This window comes from Sus scrofa, chromosome 14 (assembly GCF_054392235.1).
Source record: "Sus scrofa isolate SSC_HxYL_T2T_F1_AM1 chromosome 14, Sscrofa_HxYL_maternal_Yorkshire_Landrace_v2.0, whole genome shotgun sequence".
NCBI classification, from domain to species: domain Eukaryota; kingdom Metazoa; phylum Chordata; class Mammalia; order Artiodactyla; family Suidae; genus Sus; species Sus scrofa.
In genome coordinates this window covers 124717062-124742800 of record NC_139396.1, presented here as the reverse complement: position 1 = coordinate 124742800, position 25739 = coordinate 124717062, and the positions used below count along the sequence as shown (strand labels likewise).

General features: G+C 39.9%; 2 protein-coding genes across 7 annotated transcripts in view; one reads left to right on the top strand and one right to left on the bottom strand.

Annotated features, from left to right (window-relative positions):
* RPP30 (ribonuclease P/MRP subunit p30) overlaps positions 1-25739 on the bottom strand; it is a 345838-nt gene that overhangs the window by 58980 nt on the left and 261119 nt on the right. The gene's annotated exons all lie outside the window — the stretch shown is intronic.
* The window catches only part of HTR7 (5-hydroxytryptamine receptor 7), a 106666-nt gene that overhangs the window by 11043 nt on the left and 69884 nt on the right, over positions 1-25739 (top strand). For 2 of the 6 annotated variants that reach the window (XM_084993139.1, XM_084993140.1), the window contains exon 1: positions 25628-25723. The gene's annotated coding sequence lies outside the window, so the exon portion shown is untranslated. 6 annotated transcript variants of the gene reach the window in all.

The window sequence follows — 25739 nt, the reverse complement described above, 5'->3', positions numbered from 1 at the left end:
GTGAATAAAGACACAGCCTCATCCCCAAGAGGTTATCTAGTTGAGCATAAATTAAGACTACTTTATTCATGTCCCAAAAAATCCAGATCTTTAAGAAGTCAGGTTGTCCATATTGCTCTGCAGTCAATCCCTGTGTGATATGACCTTTATTGAAGGAGTTTATAAGTCACTTAGCTTCTGGTTGCAAACAATTGAGTTGTTTGAGTGCTTCCATCAATAACCACCACCTCACTCCCCTGCCTCCTGTACTCTGAAGTCTGTTTTTGAGCAGTCTTTCTGTGCCAAAAGGATTCCTGTTAAGCGCTGTTGCAAAATGAGGGCTGCTAGGTCAGACCCAAGTGCTCAGCTTCTGTTGTTGCACGTTGAAGCGCAGGACTCCAGCCTCTGGCGGCAGAGCAGCTGTGGGCCTTTGGGGGAGCAGCTCCACTGCATCTATTTGGGGAGCTTTATTTTTGCCCATTTAGCTGGTTTGTATTCTCACTTTCATCCTGGCCTCTGTTCTGATTCAAATTCTATATTTCTGGGCATTCTGCTACTATTTCCCACTCTTTCAAAGAGAGGCAGCTGGATAGCTTTCTTCCTTCCAAATGGTTCTTTCATCTGGAACATCAGGCAGAACCATCCACCTAACGGGGACTATCAATATTTATAGTCAAACACAGGGAGACTTAAGTGGCATGCTTCAATCCATCTATAATCAATCTGGCCCAGCTGCCCGAATATTTCAGAATTTTATTTTGGGGAATTGTATATGTTTGGTTTGAAAAGGTCTGATATTCTCAAGAGAAGTCTTTGCAAATTCTTCCATTTTGATAAATAGATTGTCTCATGGTTTCACTTGATAGTTTTCTGAATACTGCAGGCTCCTACCACTCTGCCTTCCTCTCTGAGTCACAAAGGTGATAGTCCTTTACTAGCAGTTTAACATCTAAAAATTGCCTTTTCGTATAATGGGAGTCATCTTTTCATTTCCATACCTCTTGATTATTTAATCTTCATTGGTTATTATTTTATATCCTAAACAAAGCAAATGAGGCCTTTGCTCTCTTGATTCTTATGTTCTAGTAAGAATAAACAGGCAAGAAATAGATAAATTAAAAAAAACCCACACGGACACTGATTCATTAGTATTAAGTGCCACATGAGAATTAAAAGAGCGTGATGTATTAGAATGGGTGATAATGGAGGGCCTTCCTGAGGAGGTCACGGAAGTGATGTAAACCACGTGATGGAGCTGGCTATGTAGGAGGAACATTCAAGGCAAAGGCAGCAGCAGGTACAAAGGCCCTGGGCCACTGTGATTGGAGTAGAGAGATCAAAGTGAAGCCTGGAAAGAGAGACGAGTAGAGCAGTGGTCCCAAATCGTGTTGGGATTTGGGACAGATGCAGACTTTGGATTTTATTCTAAATGCAGTGGAGCACTGGAGAGTTTGGAGTCTCAGGTGTCACAATCTGATTTATAATTTTAATAGTTCCCTCTGGTTACTTTGTGGAGGATGAAATGGAGAGGAGTGAGAGTGAAAGCTTGGAGACCAGTGGAAGGCTTCTGCAGTCATTGAAGTAAAAGATGAGAGAATAGAAGATAGAGAAAATTGAAGAGAGTTAGGAGGCACCTTGGCGGGACTAACTGATGGGTTGGATGTGGGGAGTGAGAGATGTGGGGAGAGAAGAAGAAAGGATGACCTTGTGCTTTTGGCTCAAGCCAATCAATCAAGATGGTGATGCTGTTGACCAAATAAGAGTGTAGCAGAACCAGTGGTAAAAATCAAGAGTTCTGTTTTGGATTGTAAGTTTGATATCAATAGACATTTGGATATAAGAGACTAGGATTCCAAAGAGAAGTCAGGACCAGAGTACAAATTTGGTGTCATTGGAAATTACATAGATATATAAAATTTTATTTATTTTATGAATTTATTTATTTTAGGACTACACCTGCAGCACATGGAAGTTCCTGGGCCAGGAGTCTAATCGGAGCTGCAGAAAGGGCCAGAGTCACAGCCACAACAATGTGGGATCTGAGCTGCATCTGAGACCTATGCTACAGCTTGTGGCAGTGCTGGATTCTTAACCCACTGAGCAAGGCCAGGGATTGAACACACATCCTCATAGAGACAACATTGTGTCCTTAGCCTGCTGAGCCACAATAGGAACTCCAGAATGATATTTAAAGTCATAGGATAGGAGAGAAGGGGTCTGGCTACCAATCCGTAGGGAGATTAAAAATATTTAGAGGCCAAGAGAAGCGGAGGAACTAGCAAAGTTTAGAAAGGGATGGTCAGTGAAATATGAGGAACTCCTAGAGACTGCTGTCACAGAAATTAAGGGAAACATGTTTTGAAAAAGATAGACTATCAGCTGTGTCTAATGCTGTTGTAAGGTAAGACCAGTAAAATGGCCATTCAATTGGGTGACTTTGAAGTCACTGGTGATCTTAAGAAGAACACTTTCAGTGAAAACAGTGGAGCGGAGCCTACGTGGTATAAGGTGGAGGCAGATTGAGAGGAAAGAAACAGAGGCGATGACTAGAAACGGCTCTTTCAAGAAGTTTAGCTACTTACCAGGGAACCAGGAAATCTACATTCCAGCCCTGTATCTACTGCATTTTACCCTAATGATAATTATTTATGTATGTGTCTTAAATTCCATTAGAATTGGCAAGAACTTTGATTTTGTTTTTCCTACCACTTGATAGGGTTCTTGGCACACAGTAGATGCTTAATCTTATTATTTAAATGAATAGATCAGTGGATTAATGGCTATCCTGCTAGAGCAGAAACATTTGAGGCTCAACAACATGTCTAATTCATTTTCTAAAGGCTCACGTACACTAATGGGAATGCAAAAATATTCCTGAATGAATAAATGAGTCTACGAAGCTTGGGGGGTGAATACAGGAGGAGAACTTGGGTTAGGAAAGGTCAGAGGTGGAGGCTATTTAGACCAAGATTCCCATAGGATTGGGGAAGGGCACAGAGAGCTCTGTTGAGACAGAAGCCCGGGAATAGGATACAGACTGTGATTGGGTTTCTGTGACTCTTAACGATGACCTTATGTAAGTCACTATATCTTACTTTACTCTTTTCTTCTCTTCCTTCGTTCCTTTCTTTTTATGTCCATATGTGCGACATATGGAGGTTCCCAGGGTAGGGGTCGAATCAGAGCTGCAGCTGCTATCCTATGCCCCAGACACAGCAATGCAGGACCTACACCACAGCTCATGGCAATGCTGGATCCTTAACCCACTGAGTGAGGCCAGGGATTGAACCTACATCCTCACAGATACTAGTCTGGTTTGTTACCACTGAGCCACAACAGGAACCCCATCTTTTTTTTTTTTTTAACTATACCTTATTTCTAAACCTCATTCTTCATATGTGGTAGAAATATCTCCATGGAGTTAATATGAGGAAGAAATGAGGTTATATAGATAAGGAGTTTAGCCAAGGGCCTGACTCATGTAAAACACCCACAGATTGAGAATATTATTATTATAATTATTAATCGCTGTGCCAGGGACTTGAATTCTTTCAGCCAGTCATGGTAGCTCTCTGGGAAAGTTGTTGGAATAGGAAGGCTCACTGATGCTCTTTCTGACTCTCTTTTTCTTCTTTCATCTTAAAAGGAAAAAGCAAATCAAGTTTGCTTTTAGGGAATGTCTATATGGGGTCTTGATGAGGCTTCAGGGAAGGCCAGCCTGCTCCCCAACCACTCTACCTGTCCACTGATGCCAGAAAGTTTATTCCATGATTTAGTTCAGATGCTGCTTGAGGCGAGTCTGGAACAATCATTCATGCTGAGGCATGCCCAGTGGGTCCGTCAGGATAGATAATCGGTACCTTATATCATGTTTTAGGTAATGGGGAGGGGAGGGTTTATGGTGCATCATTACCCCCCCCCCCGCCAGACACCATCTAGCTGTCTCCTATTCTTGCCCTTTTCTAGGTACTTCCTGTGACACACAGGACATAAAGGGGCTGCTTCTGTTTCCCCGAATACACCGTGTCCTCCTTTGCTTCTGTGTCCCTGTATGTTCTGTTTCTGCTGCCTGGAATGCACTCCTTTCCTGTCTATTTCAGGCATTCTTCACGACGCAGCTAATGTGTCATGGTCTCTAGAACGCTGTTCCTGACACCTTGGTCTGGGTTAGGTGTCCCACCAGCTCTCCCTTACAACTCCGAGCTTCTTTCTCTATTATCATCATGCCGAAATGTAATTGTTTATATTTCTCTGTCCCCTACACACCAAATGCTGAGGTTCATGGCTACAGGGACATCTTACTCATCTCTGTTTGCTCCCAGCTTCTGTTGGTATGTGGAAGGTCTCCATAAATATTTGCTGGATAAGTGAATGAATGAATGAGTGAATGAACAAATGAATGAAGGAAGATAGTAGCATTAAACTTTTTTGGGGGGAGGACTTTTTTAGGGCCACACCTGTGGCAGATAGAAGTTCTCAGGCTAGGTGTTGAATCAGAGCTGTAGCTGCTAGCCTATACCACAGCCTCAGCAACGTGGGATCTGGGCTGCATCTGTGACCTACACAGCAGCTCATGGCAACAACAGAGCCTTAACCCACTTAGCAAGGCCAGGGATCGAACCCATGTCCTCATGGATTCTAGTTGGTTTTGTTACCACTGAGCCACAGTGGGAACTTCCAGCATTTGACTATTTAATTGTCTCGAGCATGAAACAAATAGGGAACATGAAAGAGGGACATAGAAACCACATCATTTATGACCCAGTTCTGCTTTGATGGGTCTTGTCTCTTTATTCTCTTGAGTAGGGAACCTCATCATAGCTGCCAGGAACATTTTTTCTATGTTTTTGAAGGCATAGTTATGCTTGTCATGATTTATGAAAATTCTGTGAATTTTTTTTTGTTTTTTTGTCTTTTTTCCTTTTTTAGGGCCTCACCCACAGCATATGGAGTTTCCCAGGCTAGGGGTCTAATTGGAGCTGTTGTTGCCGGCCTACTCCAGAAGCACAGCAATGCCAGATCTGAGCCCCATCTGCAACCTACACCACAGCTCATGGCAACCCTGGATCCTTAGCCCACTGAGCAAGGCCAGGGATAGAACCTGCAACCTCATGGTTCCTGGTCAGATTCGTTTCTGCTGCACCATGACGGGAACTCCAAAAATGCTGTGAATTTTGTTTCCAGGATGTTCTGTCATTAGGGGCTCTCTGTAAAGGGTGGTCAGTGTAATGGGGTTTTTACTTATGAAACATATTATGTGAACCTCTTCAGCAGCTTTATTGTGTTAGCCTCCAAGTCTCAGGGGCAAGACTAGACAATGGAAACAGTATGATGAACTCCATTACAGCCACAAGTATTACAAATATAGTTGCACAAAATGGGAAGTCTTGTGATGAAATCTAACTTTGCCCCCAGAACCTCTCGTTTCTCCATCTTTGCTGAGTCAGAGGCATTTTCCCACTTCCACACTGGTTCTTGTTTTGATTGTTTTCCCAGGGTATAACTCTTACCCTGGTAAATTCCTTGGAGACTGTTATATTCCCCTCAAATATCACTTGTGTGTCGCCTTGTAATAAATTATAAAAATAGCCTCCAATTCTTCCCATTCCTATATGCCTTTCAAGTATGACTTTACAGCTCTTTCCACATTGACACTCAGCTTGGCCTTATAACCCACTTTGGCTGCTGGGACTTTGGCAAACATGATGCAGGCAGAGACCTGGAATTTACCTTTTTTTGCTGCTTCAGGGAACCCCGTGACTGCTCCAATGGGAAGAAGCCCAGACTAAGACATATGGCTTAGTCCTCCAGTTTTCCTGGCTGCCAGTTACCAATAAGGTGAAAGAGGCCAAAACAAACGCCTCAGACACCAGCAGAGTCTATTCCCTGACCCCCAGCATGAGAAAACCCACTTGAGATGAACTGAACTTGCCTAACCCAGGACACTGCCCTGCTGACCCACCAAATAGCAGGCTGAATAAATGGCTGTGTTTAAACAGCAAGGTTTTAGATTAGTTTGTTATACAGCAAAAGCTAACCAATGGCAAGCCTTTACTGCTTTGACCCTCCTCTCCCCTGAATTTACATTCCCATATTGATTTGTGTTTCGGCACAATGTCCATCATGTTCTCTGGATGGCCGTTTATGAATCTTCCTCCCCAGTAGACTTGGATACTCCAAAAGCAGAAGCAGTCTCAGTAGGACTAACAGGATTTGCTTGCCTAAGCCATATCCCAATGCCAGGGACAAAGAACACACTCTGGAAGCTTGGATGGATCAGATAGGTGTATGTGGCTCAATGGCAGTGCCTTTGAATCTTGGCTTCTGTGTCACCAGTCACCTCTCTACTTATGTCTTCCCCACTCCCCAGCTGAGTATTCAAAACCTGATGTTTGCTCTACTCTTAAAATTATGTATTTTCACATTCTCTCTTACAGTATGGGGGTCTTTTGCCCATTCTTATATCTTTGTGTCTCCCCCCCCAAGTTTTTTGAAAATAGAAGTGCATAGTCATGAAAGACATTGGCCAAAATAAAGCCTTTTGATGAAATCCAAGTTTCCTTTTTCTAAGTTATATTTTTCAAATAGATTTATGTGATGATTGATTTATATTTTCTTTGGATTTGGTTTTATTTTCAATGTGTAAGGTTTATATTTTCAAAATGAACATTTTTTTCCACTGAAAGCTATTAATTTCATTTTGCCTAAGGTGCTATCTCTTCAAACAAATTCATTTAACATGTAACTTCAATAAAAATCTGATTGTAATTGCCAATCTGTAATTGGCATTTTGGGAACCCTAGAAAGTTGTGTGAGGGAATCCTTCAGAGTAAGAATGAAGAAAAAGGAAGGTGACTCAGTTAACCATCATAAACAACTCCCCAATAATTTTTTTGTTTGATAAGTGCACAGTGAAGGATTAAATCTGATCTTGTATCAGTTAGACCTGCTGATCTTTTTATTGGATCTTCCCAACAGCCCCATGCGGTAGGTTCTCTTATTTCCCATTTTACATTTGAGGAGAAACTTAGAGAGTTTAATCAGGTTATCCAGAGTCAGAACCTGGAATCAGACTTGAGTGTATCTGATTTCAGAGCCAGTGTCTTAACTCTCATGCTTCACAGAGAAGTGAATGGAAAATACAGTCCATTCCTTGTAGATCATGTGTCTTCTTTTAAAGATGAAAATCAAATAACATATCTAGACCTGGAAGGCTCTACCTATGAGCTTGATCTCAGCACCTTGAAATACTCTGCACAGTGATAGGATAGGGGCTGACCTTGGTGTGCAAGTTGGTCTACATCCATTCCTAATTGCCAAGAAGTTCCATGTTTGGTGTGTCAGGGGTCACCTAAGGTCAAGTGGTTCCCCCCCAAGTACCAGACAAACAGAATCGGTGAGCATTAAAACTGGGAGGGGTTGCACTTGTTCCCATCTCCAGGTCTACTCTCTACCCTTCTCCAGTCTGTTCTCTTTCCTGGACACTGGTTGGGTTCAGACAATGGCAAGTCCAGGGAAAGACATCAAGGTGGGGAGATCCATCCTTTCCTGTTTTGTCACCTTGCACTGACTGTGCCCCAAGACTGGAAGTCGCTGCTCCTCTCATGGCGACCCTTGCTACGTGACTCCTTCCTTCTGGGTCCTATAACTGCCTACTTCCCTCCTCCCTCGGGGCCTGGGGTGGTGACTATTCTCCTGTGGCTGCACCATCCTTTGTAGTTTCCCTACCTCCTGTCCCTACCTCTGCAAATAGTCTCCTTGAACTACCCTCAGTTGGGTGTGCCGTCTACTTCTTGCTGAGACCCTGATTGATATAGAATTCTAGAGAATTTGTCATCCCACCTTTACATTCTGTAAAGAGAAAGCTGAAGCAGAGCTAATGAACGTTACGTGCATAAACCTGAAACAAAACAACTAAAAGTGGCAGAACCAGGACTTGAAAGGCACACTGGATTGACTTCTTATTCAGAGATTCCACTGACAAAGACAGTGACTGACAAAATATTTGTTGAGGAAGTTGTTCATTTATTTCCTGTTTTTGTAGAGCAGATTTGCTGGATCACATCTTCTGATGATGACTTTAGCCTAGATCATCACTCAGCTGTATCTCAGCTATTGACTTTTGCCTTATCTTGGGTCCTCTAGAGTAAAGCATTTCATGAATGGGCTTCGGTGCTTGTCTAGTTACAAATTTAAAAGCAGTGTGGGCAGATGGTTTGTGTGCAGGTATAATTAATGTCTTTCAGGATAAATACTTTTTGTTCTTTAGGAAAGGCAGGGTTTTCATCAGCTTAATTACCCCCTGAAATGGAAGTGAGTCAGGTTCTTACCATGAAGGGAAGATTATCGTTATACTGTTTGGTGATAACAATTATTGAATGGTATTCGAATTATTATCACTGAAACTTGGCTTTTGCCAATGCACTGGCATAAGATAAACAGTCAATAAATACTTGTTGAATTATTGAATGAGTGAATATTCATATTGTTGATTGGGAAAGGTTTCAAGTTGGCAGTAGCCCCTGATCTGCCTAGAGCGGTGCTTCATTCTTTGACTTCTGAGACATTCTTGTTGGCTTTTGAAATCTGAGAAAGTTAATTAGAATTTTATTGAGATCTCCTTTTCCCCCTTTATTTTCCATACCTGTGATGATATAGAAAGAGCACTGCTTTTGGAGCAGAAAGGCCCTGCTTTTAGTTCCCATTCTGTGACTTCCTCATTAACTGTAAGACATCATCATTTCACTCTCTTTGAGCCTCAGTTTCCCCATGGTAAATTTGGATTGGTAATATGTTTTTCATAGGCTATTTTGGTGGTGAACATAAGCAAATATATGCAAGGATTCTTTTTTTGGACGTTCTGGAGACTGTCACTCTTACTGAGTGGTAGGGTGTTACAACTGTCCTTTGAAACGACAGACCTGCCAGGACCAGGGGTGGGGGGTGGTCTGGGCTGATATTTTGATCCTTGTGTACTAGATCAGGTGAAAACTCCACTTTTAGTTCTTATGATTCTAAAGAAATAACTCAGGAAAATCATCAGAAACCATATTCCCTGTGACGAATAGCTCCCTTTTGTGGGCTGGGTTGTTCACAGAGCCTCCTGGTCCTTGCTCCAAGCAGTGGTCTGAATTCATGTTCAATTCCTCTTCTCACCAGCTCTTCCCCCCAGTGTCTCTTTCAGTGTGTTGAGGTTCCCCCTGTTCCTCTTTGCCCACATCTGCCAACAACAAAAAAAATCTAAAGGCTATCACTCTTTTCAGCTGCCTGGGAACGACTTGAAAGGTCTGTGTTATTTTATTATGTAGAACAATTTATTTCCCTTCATTCTCTCTCTCCCTCTCATCAGCGGAGCCTAGAACCTTCCCTTCCACAACCTAAAGGCAGCATCATCTTCAGCAAAAGAATGATGTTTCCCCCCAGAGGTGAATTCTTCACTTTCTCAGAGTGCAGAAGCAGTTGGAGTGTTTCCCCCCTTTTTAAAATAGATTTTTCCTTCCTCATAAATGTAGATGTAGTTATGATTAATCAAATGCAAATTTACTTAAGAGCATTTAAGCTATCATAACTTTTTGTCATTCTGTATTTTTTTCAGTCAACTGATACTAAAAGTACAATTAATGCTAAGTGTAGGTTTGAAAAATGTTTTGACGTTTGAAAGGGGTCCTCATTTTTGATGCTGGATGGGACTCCCTAAGACATACCTTTTGGCTTGTAAGATACTACTTGAATTCTACTCCTCCCCAGAACTAGTGGAGTATGAGTCTAAATGAGATTCTTGGCTCAGGGGCTGGGGTGGGATTTAGGTGTTTTGTTTCAGGTTTATGTACTGAGGAATAAGCCTGAACCAAAGCCAGTGTCCAGGACAATAGTGAGCTTCGGTACCAAGAAGACAGTTGGGAGTGTGTAGACCCCCTAAGTGAAACCAGATATTGGCTTAAGCTTCATGGGGCAGTTTTGGGTGGTGACTCTCAGTTATCCACAAATCAGAGTTTCCTGGTGGCACAGCGGGTTAAGGACCCAGCTTTGTCACTGCTGTTGCTCACATTCAATCCCTGGCCTGGGAACGGTGCAGCCAAATAAATTAATAATCCACAAATCAATGGCTATTTGGGAGCAGTTATGGCGGAATGAGATATGCTGTTCAAACACAAGATTCCAAACCCAACCAATGGCGCCCCATGCTGAACTCTAAAGTACATGACTTCATTTAATCCATCCATTATTGTCCCAGATAGACTTTCTTCCCTTTTGTGAGCAAACTGAGGCTCAGAATGATTACATGTGTGATTACTCATGATTACAGAGTTCCTAATGGGAAGGATTCCACCTTCTCAGAGGATGGTCATTCTTTGTATGACGTTTCTAGAAGCCTTTCATTTCATATCGCAAACATGTTCCCAACACCTGAAGGAAGGGAAAGGGGCCTCCACATCCCCAAAACATATGGCCCGAGAGGACAACACTAACAGGCGTATTTTGCATCTTGAGAATATTTTCTTCCATTTAGATTGTGGTTATTTTTGGTACAGTTCTAACAAGGTGGCTTATCTGGTTTCCCAGTTGTCAGATTAGAGGCGGAAAATCAGAAAAGGGAGAGGAGTTGATCGTGGCAGGAGCATTAAAATGGCACAAAATTGGAGGCAGAAACTTCAGAGTGAGGGGAGAAATAGTTTGCTCCTCTGTGAGATGAGTGGGTTGAACTGGTTAATCTCTGAGTTCCCTTCCAGCTCTAAAATTCAATGTGTTTAAGAGAAAAGCTATTAAAAAGCTGCCAAAAACACATATAAAAATGAAAGAAAAAAAAAAAAAAAAGAAAACCCTCTAGAAGTCTGGACTTAGTGTGGAGGAAATAATCCTAGAGAACCAGGTAGCTCCTGGGGGCATAATGGTGTCATAGGTGGCATAGTGCTGGATTCTTTCGGTGATGACATTGAATCATTGGGAAAACATTAGATTTTGTTCTGCAGAGGCTGTTTCAGGATGCAAAAAAGCACACACATTATTTTTGAAAGATTTCATTCAAAAATGCTTATCAAAATGTTTGCTACCTAAACAGGCACTGTTTGGACAATTTGCTTAGTGGGACATCTTCCTTAATGCATTCTTCATGGTTTTATGGGGGTTTTGTTCCTCAGTAGAATGATTCAAAGAGTTAGGACAGTAGCTTGCCTCTGTTGGCCATCCTGGAATCTAGTTGGTACTTTGACAAACTTTCTAGTTCTTCCAGTGTGTCTTGAGGATACAACCATCTTCCAGTACTTCTCACATGGCTTTAGAGTTAAGCGATCTTGAATCTGTTAGACAGACTACTCGAGGGCAAGGACTGGGTTGTTTTTCCTTTTTTTTTTTTTTTTTTTTTTTTTCCTTTTTAGGGCTGCACCTGTGGCATGTGGAAGTTCCCATGGTAGGTGTTGAATCAGAGCTGTGTCTGAGACCTACACCAAAGCTTACAGCAACGCTGGATCCTTAACTCATTGAGTGAGGCCAGGAGTTGAACCAGCATCCTCATGGATACTAGTCTGAGTTTGTTACCACTGAGCCACAATAGGAGCTTCCCCTTTCAATTTTCTTTGAGTCTAGATAAATGGGTGTTAGATCAGTGGATCAGCAAATTAATGGACTACAAAAGGATAAAGTTCCTTAGTGGCCATACTCCTAGATCCTATAGATTTATCTTTCACAAGGCAATGCCTCTTGTTTGCCTCTCTTTCATTCCCATCACTCCTCCCCATTTTTTTTTTTTTAACTGCACTGCAGGACAACCACTGGAAAATATATTTCCACATGCTGGTTGTAGACAGTTTAGAAAATACGTAAATGAATACACATGAAAAGGGAAAAAAAAAAATTCACCGGGAGTCCCACTATCCAGAAATAACCATCATTGACAGGGGATATCCTTCCAGTCTTTTTTCTTAGACATTTCTTATGTACCTAAATGTCAGCTCTTCTCTGAGCTTCCCCATAAGAATCCACTTGCACAAAAGTATTTATAAACCATTTATAACATACTGCAATTCGCTTTGGCAATGGAGTTTTGGCTTTTCTTTTAATCTTCCTCTCCCTTTTGTGTTCCTATCTTGCTAGTTCCTGTTTCTTCCTCCTACCTCTTTCCTAGACTTCTATTACCTTATGGGAAATATTTTATTATTCAGAGAAACGTTTAAGCTTTTGTGCTCATACCATCAGTTTCTTTAGAAAATAGTGGGAATGGAGGTGGTCGAGGGAGGTGGTACGTTTTTTTCCTCTTTCATATAAAGTCTTTTAAAAGTAGGTGTGTGCTTAGTTTCCCCCCCTTTAAAAAATGTGGAAAGTTGCATGTAATATACAATTTACAATTTTAACCTTTATTAACTGTAGAGTTTTCTTCATCTTGCAAAACTGAAATTCTGTATCCACTAAACAACTCCTCATTCTTCTCTCTCCTCCTCAACCCCTGGCAACCACCATCCTATTTTCTGTCTCTATGCATTTGACTACTCTTGGTATCACATATTAGTGGAAATCAGACAACATTTGTCTTTTTGTGACTGTCTTATCTCACTCAGCCTTATGTCCTCAAAGTTCATGCATGTTGTAGCATGTGTCAGAATAGCCTTCCTCTTCAAGGTTGAGTGGAATTTAATTGTATGGATCTTGCTTATCCAGTCCTCTGTCAATGGACACTTAAAAAGTGGGTTGCTTTCGTCTTTTGGCTCTTGTGAATAATGCTGCTATGAACATGAGTGTACACATTTCTTCAAGACCCTGCTTTCTATTCTTTTGAGTGTATATCCAGATGTGGAATTGCTGGGCTATATGCTAATTCTATTTTTAACTTTTTTCCACAGGAGCCATACCATTTTACATTGTCACTGTAGATAGAATTTTATGTCTTGCTGTTTTCATTTAAAATTAATTTGGGTGCATTTACCCCACATTTAAGTCATTTTTTCAAAATTATGTCTTTTGGAGACCACATAATTGTGTACCGTAATTTACTTACTTATTTCCCTATATATTGATATTTAGGTTATTTCTAGCTTTTGACTGTTATTATTAAGAATATGATGAACATACTTGTTTGCTGCTCTGATTATTTTCTCAGGATAATTTACTATAAGTAGAAATTATAAGAGTTTGTATATTTTTAATATTTATGGCATGTATTGCCATGTCTTCAGAAAGATTATACCAGTTTAGTTTCTGCCACCAAGAGTATGTGAGAGCATCTGTCTCATTGTTTTCTTGCCAACACTGGGTAGTATCATTTAAAAAAAATTTTTTTCTAAACTGACAATTTAAGAAACAAACATGGCATCCCATTTTTTTTTTTTTTTTTGTCTTTTGTCTTTTGTTGTTGTTGCTATTTCTTGGGCCGCTCCCGCTCGGAGCTGTAGCCACCGGCCTACGCCAGAGACACAGCAACGCGGGATCCGAGCCGCGTCTGCGACCTACACCACGGCTCACGGCAACGCCGGATCGTCAACCCACTGAGCAAGGGCAGGGACCGAACCCGCAACCTCATGGTTCCTAGTCGGATTCGTTAACCACTGCGCCACGACGGGAACTCCCCATTTTGTTTTTTAGTTTTGATTAGAGAGGTCTAAATTTTATCATATATTAACTGGCCTTCTGTTTCTTCTTTTGTGAATTGTCTTTGCCTGTGTGTTACCGATTTTACTGATTTAGAAATGACTTTTATTTCTGATTATAAAAATACTATATTCATTGTAGAAAATTTCCAGTATACAGAAATATAAAGGAAATAAAATTCTTATTTTTATGACTTGTACCATTGAAATGGCGAATATTCACAGTCTTGTCTTTCTTTGTATCTCAGTGTCTATACTAATTAAAAATTGACTCATAGGTGCTCTATTTTAAAGATAATCCCTTTTTTGTTGTGTTATGTTGCAGCTATATTTTTCTGATTTATCATTAGCTTTTTAATTTTGTGTAGTATTTTTAATATAGTCAAATCTTCCTCCTTTTATTTCTTAGATTGCATTTTTGCTTAAGATGTCTTTGTCCTTTGATAATTTAAATATTTGTAATTTATTTTAGATATTTCATGGAATTTTTAAAATATGCAGTTCTTTTATTATTTTCATTTTTGTAATAATGTTTATTACATATCAAAGTCTGTTTCTGGGCTATTATTCTGTCTGATTAATTATCAATTCTTATACCAATATCTTGCTGTTGTAATTTTTTTATTATCTGATAAGACTATTCATTTCCTTTCCACAATTTTTTGGCTAATATCATCTAAATATTCTTCTAGATGAGCTTTAGAATTTTCTTGACTCTTTGAGAAAACAACTATCCTATATCTAAGATACAATTTGTGTATAAATTTTTACTTTTTAATGACAATATCTTGTCTGATCATTTGGGAGTATTAATTATAATTTAAAAAATTATACTTATTTTAAAGTCTCTTCCTGTTTATCCTCATAATCCTTCTTCCTCTGGTGTTAGACCTTGTTGTTGAGTTTGGTGCTCCACTTTGGTGGTTTTGGTTGTCCATGCATATTTTGTGGGTATTGATTATGGGCTTGGTTGAGGTTCTTGGTTGCCTGTCTGCTAATGGTCTCTTTCTCTCTGCATCAGCCCAGTAATAGTGGGGAGAGGATGCATTTCCAGGTGGGGTGTTCCACTTAGTGTTTGGGCCATAGGGATGACTGGAGAGTGACAGATTTGTCTCTCTGTTCTTACTGTGATAACCATCCCTGATCAGATTACACTGTTAGTTGCCCTGGATCCCCCTCCTGTATGCATCCCACTTCCTAGCTTAGAGCCTCCTCAGAAACTCTCCTACATTTTTCGGCAGTCATTTTCTCTGAGAATTTTGGACTATGATTCCTCTTTTAATCTGATCATGTCTACTTTATATCTTTAAGGGGTTCCTCATGATTTTTAGTTCACTTCCTTTCCAACACTGTTATGGGTTTTTTTTTTTTTTCTTTTTTTTAAGAAATACGATTTGTTGTTGTTGTTGTTGTGCCCATGACATGCAGAAGTTCCCTGGTCCGGGGATCAAACCCGAGCCACAGCAGTGACAATGCTGAATCCTTAACTGCTAGGCTACCAGGGAAGTCCAAAAAACACTTTTTGTACATCAAGGAATTGGTGTATAAAGGTTGAGGCTACAGTGTGCTCTGGCCTATAATTCTGAGCTGATTTTATTTTTTGTTTTTTAAGAGTTTAACAAAATTGATTTAGATATACTTATGTTTTTTTTCACTAGCTCTATATTAGCTCATATATGTATATACACATATCTAATATATTATATAAACAAATTTCTTAACATTAAACTATACTTGCATTCCTGGGATTAACCTCCTTTGTGGTTATTATGAATGATTCTTTTAGTTTATTTAAAATGTTGCTATTTGGTTGTAATTTCACATACCACATATCTGCCCCATCACACTAATAATAACTTGTTTAATTGCTAGACCGTAAGTACCAGGAAGATAGAGACCACGTTTTTTTGTGTGTGTTTTACCATAGTGCCTGGTAGATAACAGACCTTATATAATACCTATTGCAATTAAAGACATGGAACTGGTCTATAGTTAATTTCAGCAATTTGTTCTTAATTGGAGATAGTTTTTTTTCAGATATTAGGATTGTATTAGATTTATAAAATAAATTGGATAGATTTACATCTTTTTGCCCATATTAGAACTTCTGGTTCTGGAGCCTTTTTTTCCCCTTTAATCTTTCAGTTTCCTTCATTACTAATTAGTCTATTTATATTGTCTACTTCTTTGGGGGTCAATCTGTAAAATTTATATTTTCCTATAAACATTTCAGAGCAACTGAGTTATATACCCCACTTCACTTGAAATTAATATGGCCATCTGCTTTTTAAAAATTAATATTTGCCTGGTGAATCTGTATATCCTTTAACTCTCTGAGGTTAAATAGATGCATTTATTTTAAGCTGTATCTTGTTGAATATTTTTAGAGGTGATCTGAGGGTCCTCATTAATAGATTCTTCATTTAAGTGATTTTGTAAGTCTTATGTCTTTGTTTTTCCTGAGGGGTGGGTCTTTTTGTGGGAAGTAGAGAGCAGCTGCTCCTGGAATGTTGCCAGATGTCATTTTCCTTGACACTTACACAACCCTGAACTGAACTTTCTGACTTTGGTTTCCTTCCCTTCAGGCTCTTTTGCGTACATCCATCCTGTTTCTTTTCCCCAAACACTGCTTTGATCATTCATTTCCCCTTTGAAAGTCTCCCTGTTATTTTCAGAATAAACTTAAGACCTCTTAGTGGCATTTAGAGCTCTCTGACCATAAGTGTATCCTCTATTGTTTCTCATTAAGCCCTTTCATAAATTACTATTCCAGCAGAATCAGCCTTTTCATCCCTCCTACTAGCTCAACAAACCTGCCTTGTAGTTTTGGTGTTTGAACTTTGTACAAGATTTTATCCACATTTGGACGTCTTTCTCCATCTATCTAAGTGCTACAGATCACCCTTGGCTCAAGTCTGATGCATTCCACTGTCTTCCCTTATTAACAGCAGGAAGGGGGCTTCCCCTCCTGTGTGAGCGAAGGCAGAGAAAGGGACAGGAAGGTGGCCATGCGTAGCTATGGTCATCTGCATCCTGGTTCTTAGGATGGATGGTGTATCCATGATGTTTGTATTTTTTAAAGATAAATACAATAAGTGAAAAAGAGGGTTATACATGGAGCAATGTTGATAATGTGTTGTAAACCAAGAATTATGATGATTTCCATCTGGTATGGCTGTAACCCAAGGAACTCTTCTATTTAGAGACGTTGTCTGTTATCTCCCCAATTAGACATCGAAGTCTTGGAACCAGGGACTTGGCATTGTCTTATTTTTAATCCCTTACTGTCCCCTGCATGAAGATAAGCTTGGATTGGAAGTCAAGAAACTTAAAACTTGGAATCATGCTATCGTGCTATTCCTAGCACTGAGCACTTGTGTGATGAACTTGTGTGACACTTAAAAAAAGTTTGGGTTTTTTTTTAGTGGTTTTTGAGTTAAAAAATAGTTTCACATTCTGTTTCATTTCATCCTTTCAACAGTCATCTAACCTTTATGGGTCATACATGTCTTTGAAAATGAGGAATTTAAGTTACACGAATTTATTGTTCCTTCCCTCTTCAGAATTCTTTAATTTCATGATGTATTTTTTGTAGACTATACCGAAAACAGACTTAGAGATTTCCCAGGTAAATACCAAAGAATTACAGGGAGCAGCTGTGACCAGATATTTCTAATTTTAAGAATTAAAACTTTTGTTAAATACTGGAATAATTTTCACATTTGTGAGAAATTGTTACGAAAGATCAAGAAACAGGAGGTTTGTCAAACTTCAACTCACTGGCAATTATGATATATCTTGACCAAACGAAAACACTAGAAGGGGATGTCAACAGAGTTCACTCTAAAGAATTTCTCTTTGGGCTCAGCAGATATAGGCTAATATCTCATGTACATTTTGGACTTCCTGTGTGGCTTGCAACATAACTACTCAGCATTGCCTCCACAGGGCCCAAATGTACATTTTTATTCTAGGTACAGTTTTAGGGGCTATGATGTATTTTAATTTGAACTAGCTTTGTCTCAGATTGTTCTCTCTCCTCCCCTCCCCCATCAGTGCATGTGAAGAAAAATGTATCCACACTTACTGAACCACTCATCTTTCTTGAGCATTTCCTGAATCTTCTACTTTTGAATATTTCCATTTAATCTGCTTATTGAATTCTATTTCATATTCAGTATGCAACTTAAATACTAATTATTTATATCACCTTTCTTTAACTTCCCAGTTGAAATTTTTCATCCCTCATCTACCTTCTTGCTCCTTTAGGTATTATATATAATCACACACACACACTTTGATGGCACTTCCCACACACTGCCTTATTGTAAATGTGCACTTATCTTTTCTAGACTTAAACCTTGTAGATAGGTACCTGGTACTATTTATCTTTGTGTCCCACCCAGGGGCTATAATGGTTACTGGCATAGAGTAACTGCTCACTAAAGAGAATAGCTTGGGACAAAGTTTTCTAAACCTCCCTTTTAAATGAAATCTCATGTAGGATTCAAATATGGAGCATGATAATGTGAGAAAAAAGAACGTATACATGTATGTGTGACTGGGTTACCTCGCTGTGCAGTAGCAAATTGACAGAACACTGTAAATCAGTTATAATGGAAAAAAAAACCGTTATTAAAAAACCCCAAATACGTACAAGAGATTGAGGGGATATTTTATTGGTATAAGTTGCAATTTTAAATTGGTGACATTTGAGGGTTATAAAATCATCCAAAAGATAAAGGAGGCTGATTTAATAAACTTCCAGTGAAATTTGTGTTTATGGAGAATAGTTCTAATTACATCAATGTAAGCATCCAATTCAATTTTTTTTTTCTTTTCATTCTGTATCTCTCTGTGTGTCTTTCTCTTTCTCATATACACACACTCTTTCTCTTTGCTTGGTATCAAGAAAATCTGGGCCCACACAGACAAGTAGCTGCAAATGGTATTTTTTTTCAATAGCTTGCTGTTCAATTTAACTGTTACAGTAGCTCAAAAGAGTAGAAAATGATCATTTCAAATTAACATCACAGCAAGGAACAAGTGCGTGTAATTATTAATTGTTCAGTGTTCAGTTTAAAGAGTCAATTAGTGGGTTCCTTGGCCATTTTAACTTGTCACCATTTGGCAGAAAAATGCCACATGAATGCCTCTTGTCATTTAATTGCGTAGAGCACACATATGTTGTGCTGGCTTGCTTGTATGGTTTTATGTGAGTAGACATGTGCAGGTCTGAATTTTAACAAAATAAAACAAAACAGGACCTGTAATCTTCTTAATCAGTGTCACATTCCCAAGAAGTACAAATATATCCACAAAGAAACTTTATCATGAAGGGTCCAGAAAAAAGCTGAGTTAACCAAGCAGCACAAATTAAGTCATTGGGGTCTGCTTTGTGTTAAAATTTGGTAGCAAACACAAGTGAGTGTGGGTGATGTTTTATATCACAGTTCCAAATAATGACTCTTATGTTTTAACAGTGAAATTTGAATGACATCTTTGTAGAATACAGGTGACCACGTTTGACTAATCACAAGCCTGGGATAAAAGAGGTTGACATGGGAAAGTTTCATTGTGTCTAACCCTTTCATCTTTCCAGACAGGAATTGCAGTCATGTGTGAAAGTCTCCAGCACAATATTTAGTGTCTGCATTAAATGTTTATTTTCTTGAACTAATGAACAAATAAATATGAGAAAGAATAACTTAATATTTGTTGGATGTTTACCATATGCCAGACACTGCTAAGTGCTTACAACAGACCCGGGATTGTACTATTATTATTCCCATTTTACAGATAAGAAAACTGAGGCATAAAGAGATGAAGATCAATGTTCAGTGTTGCCCAGCTTTTATATGCCAGAGTGTGGCTTTAAATTCTGATCTCCCTAAATCCAAGCATTTAACCATTGCACTGTACCAGCAAGATGCAAACAATGCTTTTCCAAGTGGCTTATTTTTGTTTAATTATAGCAGATTTTTATGCAGCCATGCAAGACTGATCTTTCTGTTTTATTTATCATTTTCATGGAACTACAGTAATTCTTAATTGTTAACCTTCAGCCATACATTTGCCAAGAGCATTTAAAGAAACAGATCATGTCTGGGCACTTGGCTTTATGAAGTGGCTTCGATGTTCCCTATGAGCCTTTCCACATTTTTTTCAGTGTTCGCAGATGTGCTCATGTGTGTGGGGTGTCCTTCCTGACACAGTTTTATCGTGGGCAGAAGAGACAAAAATAACACTGAAAACCGAAGTCCTTGGTTATTTCTTCTACTTTACATTTCAGTGATTGTTGATTTTGTAGCTCAGCAGGACCAGTTTTGAAGACCATACAGGAAAAAAAAAATCGCAAGAGGAGAGTCAAAGTAAAGGCCTTGAGAATTGCTGGGTCTTTATGCCATGTTTAAAAGCTTTTTGTTGTGTAATAATACAAAGTATAGCTTAGGAAGAAGGAAATAATATTTATTTCATATGATCATTATTTACTTCTGGATGCAGTAGTTTTTTTAGCTGGCGGATATGCTGAGAAACTTCATTAAGGAAGGCTTCAGAGTCTCTGTGGGAGAAGGATGTCAGTGCAAAGTTACGATATGATACTTCATGATAATGTTATTTATCAGGTGCTGTAGGATCTCAGTAATGAGAGTGAGTGGTTGGAAGTGGGGCACAGATGGGAAGAACTTTACAGTGGAGGTGACACTTGAGCAAGGTCTTGAAGGATAAAGAGGAGTTTGCTAGGTTGGGAAGTGGGGATTAGAAGTGTACAGACTCTTCCTAACTTTTCCATTTTGACCTATTACTGAGTTCCCCTGTGTTTTTCATCAACTTATTCTTTCTCTTCCCTTTATGTCAAAGGGGGAAAGCCGCTGAAAATTACTCAGTGAAATACTCTTATTGTTCATGTTATTTTTGATAAGAGGTCTTAAAAGAGAAGTAAATTCAATTTGTTTGGTTTAGATAGAGCCTTTATTCTTAATCTCATTTCAATACATGGGTAGCACTAATAGCAAATATTTAGTAAAAGAATGTGCAATGAGAGTTGAGTTCCTGCAGAAGTAGAGCTCAGGAACAGTCATTTTCCTTTGGGCTCGATATCTGAACCCAATTGAACTCTTGGCCTCTAAATAGTTGGTTTGATCTGCTTTTCCCAAAATTTGTATAATTTTTTTGAAGATACATATAGGTAGGTCTTTCCCGCAAGAATTTGAGATCTTCTCTATTATGTTGTATCTACAAATATGGATTTTTCAGAAGAGCTCTGTTTAAAATGTTCTGCTTTGTTGATCCCTTAAGAATACCACAGCTTGGAGTCCCCTGGTGGCTCAACAGGTTAAGGATCCAGCATTGCCATTGCTGTGGCTCAGGTCACTGCTGTGGCATGGGTTCGATCCCTGGCCCTGGAACTTTTGCATGTCATGGGCGCAGCCAAAAAAAAAAAGAAAGAAAAAAGACCACAGTTTGCTCTGTTTTGGGTTTGGGATGTTAACTTAATATACTAGTCAACTAGCATTTGTTATCAAATCAAATGTCAGAGGTGCCTATAGGATGATGGCAAGGCACCTCCGCAATGATGACATTTTCCAGTGTTATCTAGATATAGGTTTGCTATAAACTTTGGCTGCCAAACCACTTGGTAATGGTAGTCTTTCCTGAGCCAGGCCTCTCTCCACTAGATGGTGCCCATATTTGCTGATGTAGCTGCAGCCCAGGGTCATTTAGTAGTAATAGAAGGGGAATGATGTATTCAATAAATATTTGTTGAGTACCCCTCTGTAGGGGTTGTGAGTGGTGGGTTCCCAAGATAACTAGGGTGTGGACTCCACCCTTGGGAGGATGTGCTCATTGTTATAACCGGATAGCAAGGTAGCAAGGGGAGGAAGCCATAGAGAGGCAATCTAATGGAATGGTTAAGCATAGCAATTCTGGAGTGAGGGTGCATTGGTTCATGTCCTAGCTCATCTGCTTACTAATTTGCTAGCTCTGTGCCTCAGTTTCCTCATCTGCAAAATGTGAATAATAACGATACCTCCCTCATAGGGCTTCTGTGGGGATTAGGTGAGCTTATATGGAAAACACTTAGCTCTGCAGCTGCCAGAAGAGTTGGCTCTTCATTCCCCCATCACCAGCTGCTTGCCAAGGGCAGTGAGCTTTGTCTGTATTTACTGATGGATCCTAAGCAGGCCAGGCACATAGTAGGCACACTTCCTGAGTAAATATGTTGAATAATAAGAGAGGGTTTGAGGATGGTTTTGTGAGTCTAGCTGAGTAAAGAGAGTGTGGAATTATGGGCCTAACAGGGAGTTGTAAGCTTTCTAGTTTACTCAGTTTCTAGACTTCTGTTCTGTTCATTCTAAAGAGGGATCTTTATCGCTAAAGAATGCCATTTTTATGAGAATGTCTTCCTGCAAAAATGAACCTATGCTGAAATGGTTTTTCCTGTGTATTCTGTTGGAGTGGGAGTGGGGCTTCTGAGAGTGACCTTTCACCCCCTGAGGGCATCTCATGGAGGGCTGGCCTCCTGGGCGTTGTTGTGGCCACTCCTCTGGTCTGCTTCTCCCTTGTTTCTCTCTACATTGAATAAACATCTCGAAGGCAAATGTCAAGACTAGGAATAAGAAGAGCTTAATTTGTCACATCGCGTACAGCTGTGTGTGGAGCTGCAATTTGCATTTTAATGTCCTGCTTATTCCAGAAAAGTGGCATTTTACAGATTTTCTGTATTATTCATGAATTTCAGGCTTTGTGGTTTAAAAATAAAAGTTCAGGTAATAACCAAGAACAAGGGAAGTTAGGCTCTCTCAGGGTTTCTCACTCTTTCCTCATCTCATCACTTTTGCATCTTTTTAAGAATTTCAGGGAGCTCCCTTCATGGCTTAGTGGCTAATGAACCCAACTAGGAACCATGAGGATAAGGGTTCGATCCCTGGCCTCGCTCAGTGGGTTAAGGATCCAGTGTTGCCATGAGGTGTGGTATAGGTCACAGACATGGCTCGGATCCTGTGTTGCTGTGGCTGTGGTGTAGGCCAGCAGCTGTGGCTCCGATTTGACCCCTAGCTTGGGAACTTCCCATGGGTGCGCCCCCCGCCCCCCCAAAGAATTTCCTAGCTCATTCCTATGTCCGGTACCCCAATATTGGGAATGGACACACATGGGACTGTTAACCCAGGCACCACAGCTGGCCTCCTTGTTAGCTTCAAAGTTCCCAAGAGAACATGTGTACGAAGAAAAACATCGCTGACCTGCACAGAGAAGTAAGAACAGGTGTGTAGCAGCAGGCAGGTATCACTTACATTTTCTGTGGCTGAAGGGGATGAACCTTCCTTAGCTGAAGCCTGTCCCTGGCCACTTGGCATTCACAGAATGTTACGGCCTCCCTGGCGGTTATCCTGCTTGTTGGATATGTGGTCAAATGCTGAGCAAAGATCAGGTAGTCACACAGCTGCTCTTCTAAATTACAGGTTTGTAATGAAAACGCAGGCTGCTTCAGGTCTGAGATAAACCTGGGCAGCATGACCTGGAATAAGCAGTATTTTAACTGGAAGCCAGGTGGTGTTAAAAATCCTTACCGAGATCATGTGAATGCAAGTGGGGAAGCACAGGGGCAGATAATGTTCTGAAGTTAAGTTGCTCAGCAGGCCGCAGAGTGTTTCATAGCTCTCTTGAGAAGCAGTGCCGAGGGCTGGAGGACTTTGTGGATCTCTGAGTGCTGGTCTCAGTCCTTGTCATCAGGTGTTACTGTACAGTTTGAGGATGTTGGGGAAAAAACCAACAATTTTAAGACTAAGTAAAGAATAAGAATCAACCATAAAAAAGTCACGAACAATAAATGTTGAAGAGGATGTGGGAAAAAGGGAACCCTCCTTCACTGTTGGTGGGAATGTAAATTGGTGTAGCCACTATGGAGAATGGCATGGGAGGTCCTTAAAAAACGAAAAATAGAGCTACTGTATGATCCAGCAATCCCATTTCTGGGTCTATATCTGAAGAAAACAAGAAACTAATTTGAAAATATACATGCACCTCAGTGTTTATAGCAGTACTATTTGCAATAGCCAAGACCTGGAAACACTCTAAGTGTCCATAGGCAGATGAATGGATTAAATATGTGGTACACACACACACACACCCACCTGCCACCCATGGAATATTAGCCATAAAAAGAATGAAATACCATTTTCAGCAACATAGATGGACCTAGCAATTGTCATCTAACTGAAGTCAAAGACAAATGTCATGTGATATCACTTATATATGGAATCTAAAATATTATACACATGAACTTATTTACAAAACAGAAACAGAGTCATAGACATAGAAAATAAACTTATGGTTATCAAAGGGGAAGGGGTAGAGGGATAAATTAGGAGTTTGGATTAGCAGATACAAGCTACTATATGTAAAATAAAGAATAAGTTCTGGAGTTCCTGTCGTGGCGCAGTGGTTAACGAATCCGACTAGGAACCATGAGGTTGCGGGTTCAGTCCCTGGCCTTGCTCAGTGGTTTAAGGATCCAGCGTTGCCGTGAGCTGTGGTGTAGGTTGCAGATGCGGCTCGGATCTTGCGTTGCTGTGGCTCTGGTGTAGGCTGGTGGCTACAGCTCTGATTCGACCCCTAGCCTGGGAACCTCCATATGCCGCGGGAGTGGCCCAAGAAATAGCAAAAAGACAAAAAAAAAAAAAAAAAAAAGAATAAGTTCTTACTGTATAGCAAATAGAACTATATCCATATCCTGTAATAAGCCATAATGGAGAAGAAGAGATATATATTACTTCACTGCATACTAGAAACTAACACAACATTGTATGTAGATCAACTATACTTCAATAAAAGTATAAACCAAAACCAAAATTAATGAAAGGAGAGACCACCTGGCCATATACTAGTAAAATATTAGTGATTACCTAATATAACATATATTATTTTTATTTATTTATTTATTTGTCTTTTTGCCTTTTCTTGAGCTGCTCCCGCAGCATATGGAGGTTCCCAGGCTACGGGTCTAATTGGAGCTGTAGCCAATATTATTTTTAAATGTTCTTGAATGATATTAATAAAATACAGTATATGTTCACTGAAAAAAAAATAATTGACTATAGTGTTATTTAAAATGCATAACACAAATGGAGGCTGGAGGTGGATTGCTGGAAATTCAGTGCTGGTCCTTGGCAGAAGTGTCTGTTAACCACAGGCAAAGAGTTAAGACTGATGAGGGGAAATAAAGACGTGCTCTTCAGTTATTCAGATAATATTTATTTAGTGGCTATGTACCAGGAACTGAGTCATGTAGTCATGTACCGTATGAAGATATATGTATGTCTGTGTGTGTGTGTGTGTGAGAGAGAGAGAGAGACACTGAAAGGAACAGACAGATGGAGGACATTACATAGGTGAAAAGGAATTTGCATCTAGGATTTAAAAATCCCCTACACTCCACTTGGCTTTCACCAAGAAGACAGTATTCAAAGTGTATGTCTCTGCCACTTCTTCAGTTTGATTATCTCACTTAGATAATCAGGTCTGTCTGAGTGATCAAACACCTTTGATATTTATAATACCTCTGAGTGATGTCAATGGGACAAGTCTTTTGCTACAGTTGTCTGTATCTTTAATTCATTCGTTCATCCATCCAATCAATTTTTACTTAATGTATGTCAGCCATTGTACTAGGGTTTGGATTTGGCTCTGATCAAGGGAAAACATGGTCCCTGCCCTAATGCATTTTAAGTTACTGAGGGTCCAAACAGATAAGTGTGTGGTCATGGCGCAGGGTGGTCAACACTATGACAAGGAGATACTGTAGTAACTCAGAGCAGGATACTCAGTAACATTGGGCAGTCTTTCTGGAGGAAGTGGCATCCAAGCTGGTATCTAAAGAATGATTAGGACTTAAGCCAAGGAAGACTGTCAGTGTTCCAGGCAGAGGAGCACCTTGCTCAGTGGTTGGGCCACTCTGGAGTTTTCCCCAGTGTGGTCCAGAGCACTAATGGCTGATGCATGAACTAGGCAGTAGTATAAAACTACTGTACCTGCGCTAATGAGGCTGAATCACAAACCACTCATTACAGGTTCTGAATCAAGGCAAGAACTATTGACTTTATCCTGACTGACCATCTTGGAGAGTGGGTTGGCTCCACAGAGGACCAAGTAGAAGAGGTGGTCAGGTCAGCACATCTGAAT